This window comes from Mytilus californianus, unplaced genomic scaffold, assembly GCF_021869535.1.
Source record: "Mytilus californianus isolate M0D057914Y unplaced genomic scaffold, xbMytCali1.0.p SCAF_5, whole genome shotgun sequence".
Classification (NCBI taxonomy): Eukaryota; Metazoa; Mollusca; class Bivalvia; order Mytilida; family Mytilidae; genus Mytilus; species Mytilus californianus.
Window position 1 is genome coordinate 47,589,566 of NW_026262701.1, and position 17,420 is coordinate 47,606,985.

Sequence of the window (17,420 nt, forward strand, 5' to 3'; positions counted from 1 at the left end):
AAAAAAAAATCAAAATTAATCATATACATTTTATTATATAAAGTCGTAGAATCTTTTATGTAAATATCTATTTTTTTAAGGGAACGACCATATTACTTTGAAAATGTATATTTTTTGGTGGTGGTGATTAAGTGGGGTTATTCTTATTTTCTTCATTTGTTTTTGTATTTGGTGATATGTTGATGTCTTCGTGCCAGTAACTTATATCCTTTCTTTTTAATGTTTTGTTTTCGTATACTGCCCGAATAACCGTTTCTTTTGAGTTACACGTGCTTTTGTGATATTTTATATCCTGTCATTGGGGCGCTTCCCCTGTATCTGAGGAAGCTGCAACGCAACCACAGAAAAACATAATGTTCATTACTCTTTATTGAGCTGAACGAACAAACAGTCGTGTTAGGCTGTCTTCCTATTATCTTGACCGGTCTACACATACCATTTCAGCAGGTGGATATAAAAGTGTTAAAAAAATTTCTAAATTATGTTTTAGAAAGAACAATGTCATAAAATGAAAGAACTTGTAATCACAAAGACTTAAATTGTATGACTTTGTTGATTATTTTATTGACTGTGTCATTAACATTTCAACGGCGCGTTGGTTCTATATTGATGGTAAAAAATTGCAATATGGCTATGAAAGATACGTCTAGAAACTAGAAACTAACTCAGAAAAGATTATTTTACCAACCTGTTTGTTTTTTTGACAAACTCTTTGATAAGGTCAATAGAAAACAGCAAATAAAATTAAGCTATTGGCGCGGCATCGCTGGACGGCATATTATTGGGTCCATTTGGTGCTCTATTAAACGGTGGGTCATTCATTGGCTCTGGTGGGAGAACACTGAACTATGGATTAGGTTCAATTGCAGCCATGTTTCCTTCAGCGCTGCTCAGAGTCTATGACGTCAAGATTACGTCATTTGTGCTGCACATCGGCCAAAGCCGATGCCTGGCAGTCAAAGGTACATTTTTAAAATCGGCGCGTTTTTTTTTGTTGTTGTGTGTATTAGGGATTCACCCTTTTTGCACGTGATATTCCAGGTACATGAAAAAAAGAGTATTCTGTACTCAAAGGAATGGTACACAGAATTCAGAAATTAACGTGTTGGTACTCGATACGCCGGAATCATAATTGTTTCTATTTATGCCCCCACCCACCGGAGGCGGCATTAAGTGACTCTTAAGTGTTACCTTTGACCACCCGTCCTTCCGACCTGGTTTTGGTTTCCGCGCTTAAAACCGAAGTAAAAAGTCGAAGACGATTATAAAAACTTTATAGAGGGATAAATGCAATAAAAAAATATAACTTAAAAAATAATTCCTTCATGTCATGCTCTTTGCTCATTTTAACATGGGTAGTCATTATATTTGTCTATATTTTATGTCGATTCTAATAGGGCAAATACAGTATTTTTATAGGTCGAAGCGCACAACAATACCTTAAAAATGTTTGGCTGTTCTCGTTTCCTCCCAATGGAGTCTGTACATTACATTTTCATATTTAATTACTTTAAAAACTAAAAGCAGGGTAAATATGTGTTGTTTGATAAGCAATACATACTAAAAGTTTATGTAAGCTGCTAAAATATATATACTTTATTAGAATAACAATGAAAATAACGAAAATATAAACAGTAAATTTGTGCGCAGGTGTCAAACATATTTTGTGCTAATTAGAACACGGCTTTGTTTCCAAGGCGTAACAAGGACGTCATATTAGAATGATAAATGATTTATGCTCTTTAAGTCCATCATTGGTCCATATGCACATCAACAAAATAAAAGAAAGTTTTGTTTTATTCCTATATCATAAAATTGAGAAAGGAAACGGGGAAAATGTCAAAGAGACAACAACCCGACCAAAGAGCAGATAACAGCCGAAGGCACCCGGAGTATGATAAAGACGCATTTATACAATGAAGATATTGGAGCTGGGATGACTTTTAAACATATCCGTTTATTTGGAAAAATCAATAGAAAGAAATATGTGAATGTAATCAAATGACAATGCACTTCTGGGTAATAATGTAAAAATAAGGATGGCTGGATCATGATGGGGCTTCATCGAAAGAAAAGTCAATGAGCCCGGTAGCAGAACTCTGAACAACGGCTGATTTTCTTTCCACGCCGGCTTCGCTGGGCGCTGCAAATTCTGTATGACGTCAAGGAACAACGTCACAGCGGAAAACAACATCGGCTTTGGGCCGATCCTTGGCAGTCAAAGGTACTGTTTCTGCATCGGCCAAATCGAATGGATTTAGTGCAAAAAAGGTCGTTAACAGTCAGAGTAAAACATTAAATTGTGCAATGCCAAAGTAATGGTATCAACAGATTTTAGAACAGTGAATGTACATCATTTTGTTCTTAGGAATGTATAAATACTCTGCCACGTCCGGTCTAAGTTCTTGTAAGATGTTTTTCTGTTTTGTATCGATCTGATGAGTTAAAACCTTCTCAACTGATTTTTTTTATGGTTTGTTCTTATGTTGTGCTGTGTTGTGCTGTAACACCATTGTCCCAGGTTAGGGAGAGGGTTGAGCGCTCACAAACATGTTTAACCCCGCGACATTCTTTATGTGCTTGTCCTAAGTCAGGAACCTGTAGTTCAGTGGTTGTCGTAGGGTCATGTCTGTCATATTTGATTTTCGTAAATTGTATTGTTATAAATTAGGCCGTTAGTTTTCTTAATTGAATTGTTTCATATTTATTATAGCCGACTATACGGTATGGGTTTTCTCATTATGGAAGGCTATACAGTTGCCTATAATTGCTTACATATGAACTTTGGTGGATAGTTGTTTCATTGAAAATCATATCAAATCTCCTTATTTTTATAGGGAGAATTTATACTTGGAAATTGAATTGAGAATTGATAAATTATATAGGTCAGAGTCCTAAAGTGCTGAAACAACCTGAAATGCAGAGATTTATTCAGAAAATCATACCAAAGAGGATTGCACAAGAGTAGATTTATTTAGAAAATTATACAGAAGATCGCACAAGAATAAATTGGAAAAATCAGAATTTGTGTCTTCAATATGGTTCAAAATCCCAAATTCTTTTCCAGATGAGAAACACAACTATAAATAGAAATAATAAAAACTTCTATGCAATGATATTGGACAAGTATTGACTGAGTTTAAACATTTGTGCTTTTTTAGAGCAGAAGACAGTACATTATGCAGATAGAAGTGAAATGATAATTTAACCTGGAAAATTTTTTCGACATTTGTAAACCCTCCTTTTATGTCGTTCTTTGTCATTAATACAGGTATCTTCGAGTGGGGATTAATTTTTCTCTAATTTTTGCGCTATTTTCAAATTTCTTGATCGGTGTGAGAAAAATATTTCTCCTCACTAGTGAAATATCTGTTCTCGGCAAAATATCTGTTCTCGGCAAATTATTGGTCAAAATTTTATTATGACGTCAAATTTTCTTGGTTTCTTCTGAATTTCCTATTGTGACGTCATGAAAAAAGGCGACCATGCCTGATGACGTCACATATAAAGAACACAACTTTCTGCAAATCTTTGAAAAGGAAGAATAAAAATCATTAAAGAAACAGATTCCATCACTATAACTCATGTATTACGATATTTCTCCACTCTCAAAAGTTAAATTTTAATTATTTAAAAAGCTCGGCAAGCCTCGCGCTTTAAATATTAAAATTTAACTGTCTCGAGTGGAGAAATATCGTAACACACGTGTTGCAGTGGTGAATTCTATATGTATATTCACATTTAAACATAAAAGGATCTTATTTAATTTTAATCATAAATATATATTATAGATTTTAATAAGTAAAGTCTAAATAAAATTGTTCATGAAGTACAATTATCTGTTTGATGTTGTTTATAGAGCCCGTAAATTGAGTTATGATCATGGAAGATATCGATCCTTTATGTAAACTTATTCTTAAAGGTAATTAATTAAACACTGTTCATAAAGTCATTAAATATTGTTTTGAACCGTACTAAAATCTATCTATATTTTGGGATCGCACTAGGTCATGTTTTTTCTCAGACTATGATGACGTCTTTACACTAAGTCCATTAGATGTGTACTATTATTATAGGAAACATGAATTATTTATCAATTGTCTTTGATATAGCTTCCAGTAACTGCGATTACGTCGATGTGTTGAGTTGAGCCGTTTTCAACTAATTTTTCATTTGTTCTTATGTTATATAGTTACACCACTAGTCTAGATTAGGTGAGGTTTGAGAACTCGCATTACAGCATAAACCTCTGGCTTTGGTCGTATTAGCTTAACAAAGCGATTAGTGATTGTGTTGCTGTTTGTTTTGTGTTGTTTTCTTGGTTTTATTTGATTTGTTTTTATTGTTTTTGAATTTTTTATTGACTAAGTTTTAAGCTGTCAAATTCATGTTCACCAATTTGACTCAAATGGTCATATTTGAATTAAAACATACTAAAACATATATCCAAATTACAAAAAGGCTAGAATAAACAATTAACAATGCATGGAATCGATAATATGTATCAGCATTTTGTGTTTTTTTGTGTAGACGTCATCTAATAACGAGATGATCTCCGAGGACTGCCAACGGTCTTATTACCCAATATAAACATAAACATAATATACATATAAATAGATATAGACCACGTGCAATTGGATTTTCTAGGTCTGTTGGATTTCAAATTGTATGTTATAAAGTATGTTTATCATCGTTTTTGCCAGTATAAGAATGATTTTTTTTGTGGATCGAATATTAAGTCACCCAAATGGTTCATCTTATTTCACTTTCAATGTTGACTTTCTTTTCATTTTGATAGCTGAATATATTCGTAACCCATCTCCAGCTAAGGGGTTAAATTGAAGGTCACATGAATACGGATTCCAGAGGTCGAATTATTCAACTGCAAGTGAATAATTCATCAGCGATGTTTCTAAGCTTAATTTAACAAAAATGAATCAAACTGGCTGCTAAACCCGAACTATTATTTCACTATTTAATTTTCTTCATTGATCGAGAAAAAAAAAATGTTGTTGTCTTTCATATCGCGTAGCTAATGCCCCTTTAAGCACAGATACAAGTTTGAAACACAAACAACGCGAAAGCTGTTTGAAATTAATTTCTTTATGATTACCTGCAGTTATTGATATGTAAAAACTAATGGGTTACTTCTATGGAAAAAAGAAACTGAAAATTAAACGTTGTTTAAATGTAAGAAACATAAAAAAAAACTATTTTGTTGTTTTTAAGTGTATTACATAAAACCTGTAAAAAGACAGAAAAGACAAAAAGTTCGGTTACTTATTACGTCTTTCAACAGCTTTTGTGCGTAAATTTTAAAGAATATAAGTCCTAGTTTTTAAAGACATTTATTTTCCTTTACATCTGTATGACCAAAGTATTCCAGAAACAGTACAGGTACACCCTCCAGAATTCTTTTGACCGGGATCTATACATCTACCATAATTATCCGGACACTCTACAAGAGAAAACATACAATTATCATATGAACGATCCTTACAATGGGCAATTCGAGTTTTTTTTCAATATGCCTTTGATATTCAAGGATATTACTACGCATCATACTCTTAAGAAATAATTCACATTTTTACTTTGTATTAAGTGTTACATATATATTTTATTTACCACTTATTCTTTTGTACCCAATTTATTCTTGTGTACCACATTAGAAACTTGGTTTCCTCGTTTAATTTTATTATATATCGACTGATTGTTACACTGACAAAAATAGAAATCTGTGCATTTCTTTAACGCTGAGACTACTACATGTATTAAAAATAACATATTGTAATCCCATTTTTAGTACTACATTGTAGAACAATAAAGAATATTTTCGATAGTTTCAAAACATGGATTGAACAGAATTTGAGAAAACACCAATAATGCAATAAGAAAGAATGCAAATTTTCAACGAAATATATATTTTGAAATTAAATACATGTATAACAATAATCACAATCTGTTTATCCTGTCATCTTAACGATTCTCAAAAATGTATACGTACGTGTTTTTACAATTAGTGTTTTCCATCCTTGTACGTAACCATTGGAATAAACGGAACATTTCTTTGTCCAACAACCTTGTTTCCACTCTTGATTGGGAAAATAACATACCCCTTTTACGCTGCAACCTGTACAGCCATTTACTAGTGAAAAACATGTACAAATACCAAAAATGATAAAAATGATCTTTGTTTGTAAAATTCTGAACAATAACGTATAATTCAGTGCATTAACTAAAATCAAATGTATATTTATTTAAAGTCCTCATCATTTAAGATTTCAAAGGTTTCATTTGTGAAAGGTAGGACAGATTTCCATTGAATTTAAGTCACATCTTAGTCATTTTCAAATTATTTATAAAATTTGGACGACCTCAAACCAGAATATTTGACAAACATGATGATTTCAACTTTCCTATTGTCAACTTACCATTTCTCAGTACCATCGTATGGGGTTTACATAGCTCACTTAATCCGTTACGCTCGTGCATGTTCACACTATACAGACTCTGTTAACATGGTTTTCGGGGCCATATAGTTTTACCCTTATCCGTCATTCCGTCATTCCGTCATTCTGCAACGAACAGTTATACGGACTTTTTTTCTAAACGCCTTCAAATATTGAGCGGATTTTTAGTATGTGAGTTTGCTAAGATGAGTTACAGATCGAGTTTACGTTTGGTTTCGCTCCAATGATTTTTGCCAAAACAACAGGTTTTGGACTTTGAAAACGTCAAGCGGGGCCATTCGTGTCGTTCCGACACTTCTAGTTATTATATATGTATCAAATTTATCAAAAGATCTCAAAAGCTTATGAATTAGGCTCTTTCATAATCAGATGTAGCTCGGTTTTATTTGCCCACATGAAATATCAAATTCAGGAAAGATTGGGCGTGCCTTTTTGTGCTTAATATCGTACACATATAAAGTCTTGTAAAAACTAATTTAATGGGATGATTCATTATCATCTATGATTTTCACAAAATTTATGAAACCGGTTGGAGAAAAATGTAGTTAGTTAAAAGATTTTATAAATATATATCACTTCACATATTGAATTATATACAATTACTTATTCCTGGAATCCGAGACTGAACAGCCACTACAGCTACCATTAAAATCAAGCAACGTGTCAGTATATTCATCTGCAACACACCATACATTGTTATTTACATAACTTTAATCAATACTCTATAATAAATTCACATCATACATTTTCAATCTTTTTGTAAAAGTGTAAGGTAAATATAGGAAAGTGCTTCGGAATAACGATACCGTATTTGTTTGGTATTTTTGTTTTATCAAATCGTTTGTGTATTGATTTTGATGTTACGTTTGATATTATATAAACATAATAAATATAGAATATATATATAGGGAAGAACACAAATTTCCTTCCGCAAATTTGCAGATTTAACATTGTTGTGCTGATATTTAGAGTAATTTTGAATATAAAATTGAGAATGGAAATGGGGAATGTGTCAAAGAGACAACAACCCGACCACAGAACAGACAACAGCAGAAGGCCACCAACAGGTCTTCAATGCAGCGAGAAATTCCCGCACCCGGAGGCGAGCTTCAGCTGGCCCCTAAACAAATGTATATACTAGTTCAGTGATAATGAACGCCATACTAAACTCCAAATTGTACACAAGAAACTAAAATTAAAAATAATACAAGACTAACAAAGGCTAGAGGCTCCTGACTTGGGACAGGCGCAAAAATGCGGCGGGGTTAAACATGTTTATGAGATCTCAACCCTCCCCCTATACCTCTAGCCAATGTAGAAAAGTAAACGCATAACAATACGCACATTAAAATTCAGTTCAAGAGAAGTCCGAGTCTGATGTCAGAAGATGTAACCAAAGAAAATAAACAAAATGACAATAATACATAAATAACAACAGACTACTAGCAGTTAACTGACATGCCAGCTCCAGACTTCAATTAAACTGATTGAAAGATTATGTCTTCATCATATGAATATCAGGCACAATCCTTCCCGTTAGGGGTTTAGTATCATACCATCATAACATATATGAGAAGAACATAACCCGTGTCATGCCAACAACTGGTTTTTAAATAAATGTGTTTAGTGCCGATGCAAAGACCCTATAAGTGAATCAATATCAACGCCAAAATATGCAATCTTTAATGACCTGACAACAGTATCGTAACTATATCCCTTCTTAATAAGTCTATTTAAAGGATTTGTTAGTTTCAGAGGTGAATACTGACATTTTTGTGCTTTATAAAGAATATTTCCATAAAAAATTGGATGTGAAATACCTGAACGTATAAGAAGTCTGCATGTTGAGCTATATTTACGAATGATGTCCTTATACCGATGATAAAATTTAGTAAATGTTTTGACTAGTTTGTGATATCGAAAACCCTGGTGTAATAATTTTTCAGTAATACATAAATTTCTCTCGTTAAAATCTAAAACATTGTTACATACACGAGCGAATCGTACAAGTTGAGATATATAAACACCGTAAGATGGTGACAAGGGAACGTCACCATCTAAAAATGGATAATTAACGATAGGAAATGAAAAATTATCTCTTTTATCATATATTTTAGTATTAAGCTTTCCGTTAATGATATAGATATCAAGATCGAGGAAAGGGCAGTGGTCATTGTTAGTATTAGCTTTATTTAAAGTAAGTTCAACAGGATAAATTTCTTTAGTATACATACTGAAGTCGTCATTATTGAGAGCCAAAATATCATCCAAATATCTAAAAGTATTATTAAATTTGTGTATCAGATGTTGTTTCGATGGGTCTTTACTGATTTTTGTCATAAATTGTAACTCATAGCAATACAAAAAAAGGTCCGAAATAAGTGGTGCACAGTTAGTCCCCATTGGAATTCCGATAACCTGACGATATACGGAATCTCCAAAGCGAACAAAAATGTTATCTAGTAAAAATTCAAGGGCATATATAGTATCAAAGCATGTCCAATTGACATAGTTTTTTTGTTTATTGCTACTAAAAAATGACCTAAAAGAGTTTGAACATATATATTCACATTCTGACTTTTTAAATGCCCATTTAATTAGGTGTGTGAATTTTTTCTTAATGAGAATGTGAGGCAATGTGGTATATAGGGTAGAAAAATCAAAACTTTGAACAGATTCAAAATCACCAATATATGCATGCAATTTATCAAGTACTTCCAACGAGTTCTTGACACTCCAAAAGTAATTAATTCCACTATTTTCGAAGGCCTTATTTGAACAATTTATTATCAGGTTTATGATTGTACCAAGTGTACTGGTAAGAAGAATAGACAATTTAGTAGTGGAACAATGGCTTGAAGACGAAATGAATCTATATTTGTAAGGTGTTTTGTGTAGCTTCGGAAGCCAATACATAGTTGGGACTTTCATTGTATTTGGTTCTGCTTGTAAAGCGGTAGCTAAAAGTTTATGTTTGTTACAGATGTCGTTTTCTGAAAATGGAGTCAGTTGGAATGTTGGTGAATTGGTGATTTCTTTTTTCAGAACCTCAATGTAAAATTTACGTCAAACAATAATAATATTATTAGCAGCTTTATCGGCCGGGACAAAAACAAATTCCTTGGCTAGTTCTTTTAGTTTATGTTTGATACGAGAAATAGGTTTATTGTGGTTATTGTTAAGAGTAAAATGTTCTTTAAAATGTTGAATACGTATATCAACTATGTTCATTACTGATTTAAAAAAAGAGTCCAAAGATTTTTTGTCAGCTTTTTCCCGTTTTATCCATTTCAAACAGTAATTATGGAGTGAGTCGTGGATGATATTACGACACTCATTCCAATTAATAATTGACGGGGGACGATATTTAGGTCCTTTACTGAGGAATGATTTTAACTCTCGGTCTTGAACGATGTTAAGATCTCCTGTTATAACATGGGAAATGGGTCCATAAATGTATTCGGAATTACTGCAATTACATGAAGTAGGTGTATTTTCACTGATATTAACATCTTTACACAATTGGCTATAATTAAACACAAATTTCCGGGTAGATTTTTTGTATATATAACAAATAAGAGGGAGCTCAGTATTATCAAAATATCCCGGAATTTGTTCTTTAACAGAATGGTCGTTAAAAATACCGGCAATATTTACAAAATCAAAACCTTTATTGACATAGTTTATTTTAATAAACTGTTTTTTATGATCTTCAGTGCGATCAATTTTGGGAAACAGTTTAGAATAACAATATGCCATTATAATTTGAACGATTTCATACTTAGGACTGCTATATGAAATTGTGTTGCAATCCTCTAAAATTTTATTTAACTTATTAACTGGTAATGAACAGAGCTTTGTTAACAGATAATGTCTGCCGTTGTTTTTTGAAATAGAAATTAGGTCCGAAATATTGGTATGATTGGTCCGAAATTTTCTTTGATTGCGATTTTTTCTACGACCATGAGAACGGTTTTTACGAACAGTTTTAGAAACTATATCCAAAATGTTAACAGAATCGGTTCTTGATATATTAACAATTCCCATGATATTATCATTAAGACCGAGAGGGTAGACTGTCTGTAATTTTTTAATCCAATTTAATTCAATTATTTTCCGCGATCGTACAAACTTTGAATGAGATTCACCAGGCTGCTTATTTACTACTTCTAAAGGTTGAACTGCTAAATATTTAATAGGATGATTGTGCTTCTTAAGGTGTTGATAAATGATACTTTTGAATTTATTGGGTCTTTTAAAACGATACAGATGTTCTTGAGTGCGATTAGATAAATATCGTCCAGTTTCACCTACGTACTGAATACCGCATCCCGGTTTGTTTCATGTGAGTAAATAAATTATACTGTTTGTTTTTCAAGTTATATCAGTTTCAAAATTTAAAGAAAATGTGCGACCATTAAACGTGGACCTTACCGTATTGTTGGTGGAAAGACGGGGACATGTAAGTCATTTTTTGGCATGACACTTATCGATAGAAGGGTAACCACGATTTTTATTGTTAAAATGTTAGCGATGGTAGTATTTTTAGATAAGCGATTTTGAAGATTGAGACGTGTAGATACCCTTTGAACGAGTTTAGTATTTAATATTTTTCCATTTCTAAGCTTCATATTTGTTTTTTGTTTGTGAATTATATTAGAAAGGAGCAAAGACTGGCGTCCAGAATATGAACCAGCATACAATGAATGAAATTATGTAAAAATGATAAATCTGTTCGGCTAAAGATGTCAAACGCTATCCGTATTAATTACCCGAAAAAGAAAGGGTATATTAGGGTAGCGACTGACGTCTGACTAAATAGTAGAATGGGGCTGAATATTGAAATACTACTTTTTGATAAATATTCCTAAAGTAATGAACTAGAGAAGTTCTCGCTCGGACACACACTCCATAATCTAGTAACATAGTATGTTATTTCAGCCGTGTATCACCGTCACTGGTTATCCAATAGTTGGATCTGTCGTGGAGTTGTCACTTGATGAAGTCAGTATCAAAATATAAAATGTCATTATTCTGTTTATCGGTAATTTGAATTTTTTGAACTGTAAGTTATTGTATTTTTGTTGTGTTGAGAATATGAAATATAATGAAATGATTAGCAAAACTATTTCTACGCGTACACAACGTTGTGATAGTTGTTCAATTGCATGAATGAAGTCGCGTCCATTGCATTGATGAATTGACGCGGATGACATGAATAAGTGACGTTAGTACTGCACTGATACATGATGTCATTGCCTAATATCATCGACTATCAGGTTCTGTCCATGATATCATAACTATCAGGCATTAAGTTCAAAGGAAAAGTACTAGTAAACAAATTGCCGATAAATATAGAATAACGGCATTTTCATTTTTGATACTGACTTTATCAAAAAGAATACCAAGCGAGCCCCAATGGAGCCCGCTAGGTCGAGCTGATGTTCGAGCTGATGAAGTCAGTATCAAAAAACAAAATGCCATTATTCTTTTTATCGGCAATTCGTCTTAACTGTATGTATGTATTTTTTTTGTTGAAAATATGAAATCAAATGAAATAGTTATTAAAACTACTTTTACGCGTACAAAACGTTGTGATATTTGTATGAATGAAGTCGCGTGCTTTGTGGTTGATAAATTGAACACGTGACGTTGCTGCACTCATTCATGACGTCATTGCCTAATACTTTCGAGTATCAAGTCCTGCCCATGATCTCAGTTGAAAATAGTAGGCTGTACGATCAAATGGAAAATGTACAAATTGCTGACAAAAGAAGTTGTTCGGTTTATTTATGTATAGGAATTAATTTAAGATTGTGCTTTTTATACTTTATAGTATTTATAGATGTACATGTGAAGTGCCGTCCATGAGACAGGATACTAGCAACAAAAGTCTACTAAAAACATATATATTCAAGGATATCAATAGAACTTGCAAAATTTGGACACGATTTTCAAAACAGGGCTTTCGTGTAGTTAAGACAAGTTTTGAAAGGCTTCAGAGATGACGAACTTTCTAACATAAGCTATAAAGTACAAAAATAAAGCCTATGTAAAGAAAAGGTTCTGTTGTCATATCTAAGTTTTTTAATTTGTAAAAGATACCACAAAATTATAACAAGATTAAAAAAGTTGTGGGGTGATACCAAAGAGCGAATCAAAACTCCTAACTCAAAGAGACACGAAAAAAAACCGAAAAAACGGTGAAAAACAAAGTCTAAAACACAATATACAAAACTAAAGACTGTCGCTTTAAAGTATTAATAGTTCTTGGTGTACTTAACATTTCCTCTTATCTTTCAGTCAGTAGAAGACCATATTATACAGTTAAACGACTCACTAAAGATCATATAAGTAATCAAAAGAACACTTTAATAATTATATCGATACTCCAGACGACCTCAACCCAATGTGTATCTATGAAATCTATACCGAACGAAACGAGTCCAAATAGCTGTATCTGTTATAATGAAATAATACTTTTACATGTTGGTCAAATTTTCAACACCAGCTAACAAGACAAAAAGAACAACCAACACACACATACAACCGCAAAAACAGTTGCACCTACAATGAACCAAATATTCTATTATTTGTATTGACCTCAAACCATCACAAAGCTACCAGCGAACGGACGCAATACAAAGCAAAATGAAATATTGTCCTTCATATTGGTCAATGTGTTCTAATGATTATTGCAATGTCCATTCTAAAATATGTGGTTTTCTACCTACCTTGTACAGTATGAAGTCACAGCAATGATACAAATGTATCTGTCAAGTTTTTATATACCGCAAAAATAAAACAGATGCTGACCATCCTCCTGGAAATTAATATTTCACACATAACGCCTGCGAAAAGACTTCTACAAATTTACCTTGCAGCAATTAAGTTTAGACCCCACTGCCAGTTTTGCTACATATTGTTCAATTTACTGCCGGAATTAACTGTAATTCATCATAGAAAAAATTATGCAGAATTGTGGGATGTTTTAGCCATTCTATGTTCCATTCAAGAACACTTTATAAAGAATCACGTAATCGACTGTCAATCCCAGATGGTACAATTCACAGGGGAGCTTGAACTTTGACAAAACTTTTGGTAGCTGAAAAAGTAAAACTTGTCATTCACACTATAGTTATAATTATAGGTCACCGTTCGGCCTTTAGCTATGAGACAAATCAATTCCGTACGAACGGCTGTTAAAGGGAAACTTCGCAAAACAATGAAAAATTGATATTATGTTCATTATGTATAAAAAACCACAAATTCATAAATATTAAAGTTTTATTCTGCTAGATAAGAGATCACCATCGATTTTAAATTTAGAGTATCAATTCTCCGCATGCGGCCATTTTGACATCCTCCCTGAATAGAGACCACGATATATCTATAAACCACAAAGGACCAAAACGAGCAGTAACCTAACGTAGCCGTAATTGAGTGTATATAACTTGTCAAGCGTACGGTTGTTTTATCCGACAAGGAAAGCATAAACAGTTTCCCGGGTCACAAAAAAGATTATAATAGACATGGTTGTGCAACCTTTCCTAACTAACTTGATACGAAAAATGTAATTATATATTTTTTTTTTAAATAACTAGTGTTTCAAACTGTTTTTTTTAACTAAGTTTTTGAAACAAGAAATTTTAATGGAAATTAGTTAATAGTCAAAGTTCAAAGTCATAAATAAGTGTTCCGTGTAAAATTGTTTTCGAAAATCTAGTTTGTTCATAATTCTTTTATGTAATAAACTTATTTAAATAAATTCGGACCCTCCCTTATCTGATCACTAGCATGGCTAAAGAAATCCCAGAGGTATTGTGAGGTGACACGTCCAGGTATTCAAGCGATTTCCTGTCGGGCTTTAAAACTCTTATTACACAATTTCATAAAGCAAGTTCGTGCATCACTTCACTTCTGAGGGTATTGATCAGTGTACACGGCCGACTAACTTGCCGGTAACTTTCCATTTTGAAACTATCAGGTGTAATATACATCTTTGTCTTGCGTGTCCGATAGTGATATACTAGTCATTACTAAACTCATACGCTTGTTTATAAATAACATTTCTGGTGTAAAGAATGATATTTATGAAAATCTAAATAATTCCAAAAAAAAGATTTGATAAAATAAAAAATCTATTTACATATTTTCCAAGGGTAAATTGGGGAAAATGTAAGTATATACTCGTTGTCTATAAGTATGGACATTTTGAAACATACAAATATTGATTTAACAAAATGTACGCACTTGTCAATCATTGGTTTATACGCCTAGATAGAAGGTTACGGAACTATAGATAGTCGCAATTTAGAATATATACATGTAAATTGAATATACGAGAGAAATATCCAGAACCAATCTGATTTAAATACAGTTCGATATCTAACTTGCTTTGGTTCATCGAAGTTATGGACATAGTAAAATCACAGATTTACTTTTCAATAAGATTATTTTGAACAGTTTAAGAAATTCGTCATCATCACAATTGTTGGGTATATAATGTATAATAATGTGAACATGGTTCTAAAAGTACCTGATGTCAATTTTCCTGTTCCGACATGCATGTAATATATATGCCACTGGACGTACACTACATGTAATGATCCCCAAAAAGCCTATTTGAAGAAATAAAGAAACTTCACTGCGGATAGACTGATAGTAGTTGTATTAACGTCTGGTCAGCTAGAGGGTTGATTAATTTATTTAGTTAGCTTGTGGTGGTAATAAACCATTCCAATATTGCACTTATGCATAAAATATCAAATGAGAGTAATATAAGAGAAAATATAAATACGAAAAGTCGCATATCTGGTACAAAAAGTCTCACCATGAACTATAGGATTTTACGTACGATTGTCATTCTTAATCGAAATAACGGACAGTCATTTAAATACATGCATGTACGCTGTGATAAAAAGGGGTGTCGCAGTTGCATAGTATTCATCATAAATCTATTTCAAGTTTATACGTTATTTTTCTAAGTTAACGCAGAGACATGTATTCATCTCTAGCTAACGACAATCAACTATATAAATATCTGAATCGTATGTGATTTACCGTTCATCTCTTTCCTTTTCTCCTTTTTTGTTATTTTGGCAGGAATATATACATTGTAAGATATACTGTTCCCAGGTTTGGGGGGAGGGGGGGCTGGAGTTCATGTCTATCGAAAGTTACAAAATAAGAAATGTGTATTTATGAATTTACAAGAAGAATTCTGTTCTTGGGCGTAGTTTTCTTCTTTTTTTTAGTTCAGTGATTTATATTGAGAAAAAAAATCTAGTCAGAATTTAAATTAAATCGTTCCGGCAATCCCACACCTAAGACGCCTCTAAAATCATGAATGGTCATGCTTCACAATCATCAGAATTTTCTTTGCATTGGTACATTCTGTATCAGTAGTGATTAACCATGACATTTCCGGGTATAACAGAGCTACTTGTATATTACCTGTATGTGGTTAGGTGATCTTAGTTGACGTCCCTTGAGGTCTTACGTATACAGGTTCACATTTATAATGGTTTCTGATATAACAATTAGGTTTTATGACATTCACACTTCTGCATGTTCTGTATACCAAATTCTTATCTTTTTTTCAGACCGAATGAGGATGTGAATATTTTCCAGGAAAAATATTAAGTATCAAATTAATTTCGGGATTTTTTCTTTCTTGGTATTTAATCACAGAAATTTAAAGAATATACTGCTTGTCCGTTTTAGGAGTATTCTTGTCAGTTTAAACAGACGTATATATGTCTCTGGTTTAGAGTGGGTTTATGAATGAATGATAAGTCTTGCAAAGGTACAAGATATAAAGCATATTGAAAATTGATTCCGCCTGTCTTTCTCCATTCAAAAAAGGAAAGTTGACGTTAGATTGATTCTGTTAATTTTTTAAAACATCGTTGGTCAAATAGCTAAAGAATTTATACGTTGTGAGATTTAGAATATTTTAATCAGGCCATTCCCGATTAGGTAAATGTAGATCGCTTTGGACGGACCAAACTATATTAATGTGACTGATAATTTTCTCTGCACATTTAAATAAATATTCAAGGTTACCGATGATACCTTGAAAAAGTACAGTTTTGATTTATACGCTCGTTTTCGTGAGCCATTTTTATCCATAAAATTATTTAATTGAAAGTAATTCAGACTTTCGATGTTACAACAAGTTGATCACCTATTTATTAAAAAATTTAGCTAACGCAAAATATTAAAAAATATATAACGGCGATTCAGTTATTTTGCCACCATATTCCTCCCCAAATAATTAAAAAAAATATCTTGTCTCAAACCCGCACTTCTGTTTTATCCTTTTTTTCCAATGTTTTTCATACCTACAACGGTGAACCCTTAAGGCCAAACAAAACTCTTGTGAAGATCAAAAGATTAAAATTACATAATGCTAATCTTTTAATAACCGTGAATTTAACCACGCCTTTACCAGGTGGTGTCAGTATAATACACATGCATTGTATTTACACAGTACTAGACTGAAGCAAGGATTTGTATAGTAAGACAAATCATCGACTGAAGTAATAGGTGAGAATACAAACATGCATTTTTATTACACTATCAGTTATATATGTTTGTTCAACATATCCGTCGGAAAAAAATCATAAAAACATTCTATTGTATGATTTCCTTTTTTACTATAATCATATCAGAAATCCTTAAAATATAAAAGGTGCATTTTAATTTTAAAAGTTGCACGGCTGATCACTTTTCTTTCTGAATTATTAGTTGGTTAATAGCTACGCCAAAAGTCGTCGATGCGCTTTAAATCGCGTTATAAGTAACCCGAATAATTCAGTCCCACCCCGTGATCGACTCTCCCACTTGCGAGGTAATGTTAATGTAGCCATCGTAGAGCAGTGGAATATAACGACTGAATTATTCGGGTTACGTTATAAGATGATTAACGAACAAGACTTAAAATGA

At 32.6% G+C, this 17,420-nt stretch overlaps 2 long non-coding RNA genes across 3 annotated transcripts in view; both read right to left on the reverse strand.

The window, feature by feature from the left end:
* Nucleotides 1-17,420, reverse strand: part of LOC127702373 (uncharacterized) — a 51,449-nt gene that overhangs the window by 19,333 nt on the left and 14,696 nt on the right. The gene's annotated exons all lie outside the window — the stretch shown is intronic.
* LOC127702379 (uncharacterized) lies at nt 5,344-7,142 on the reverse strand. Its single transcript, XR_007982396.1, has 3 exons — nt 7,074-7,142; nt 6,005-6,145; nt 5,344-5,458 (listed from the first exon to the last, which is right to left on the reverse strand). It is a non-coding gene; the product is annotated as an uncharacterized LOC127702379 (long non-coding RNA).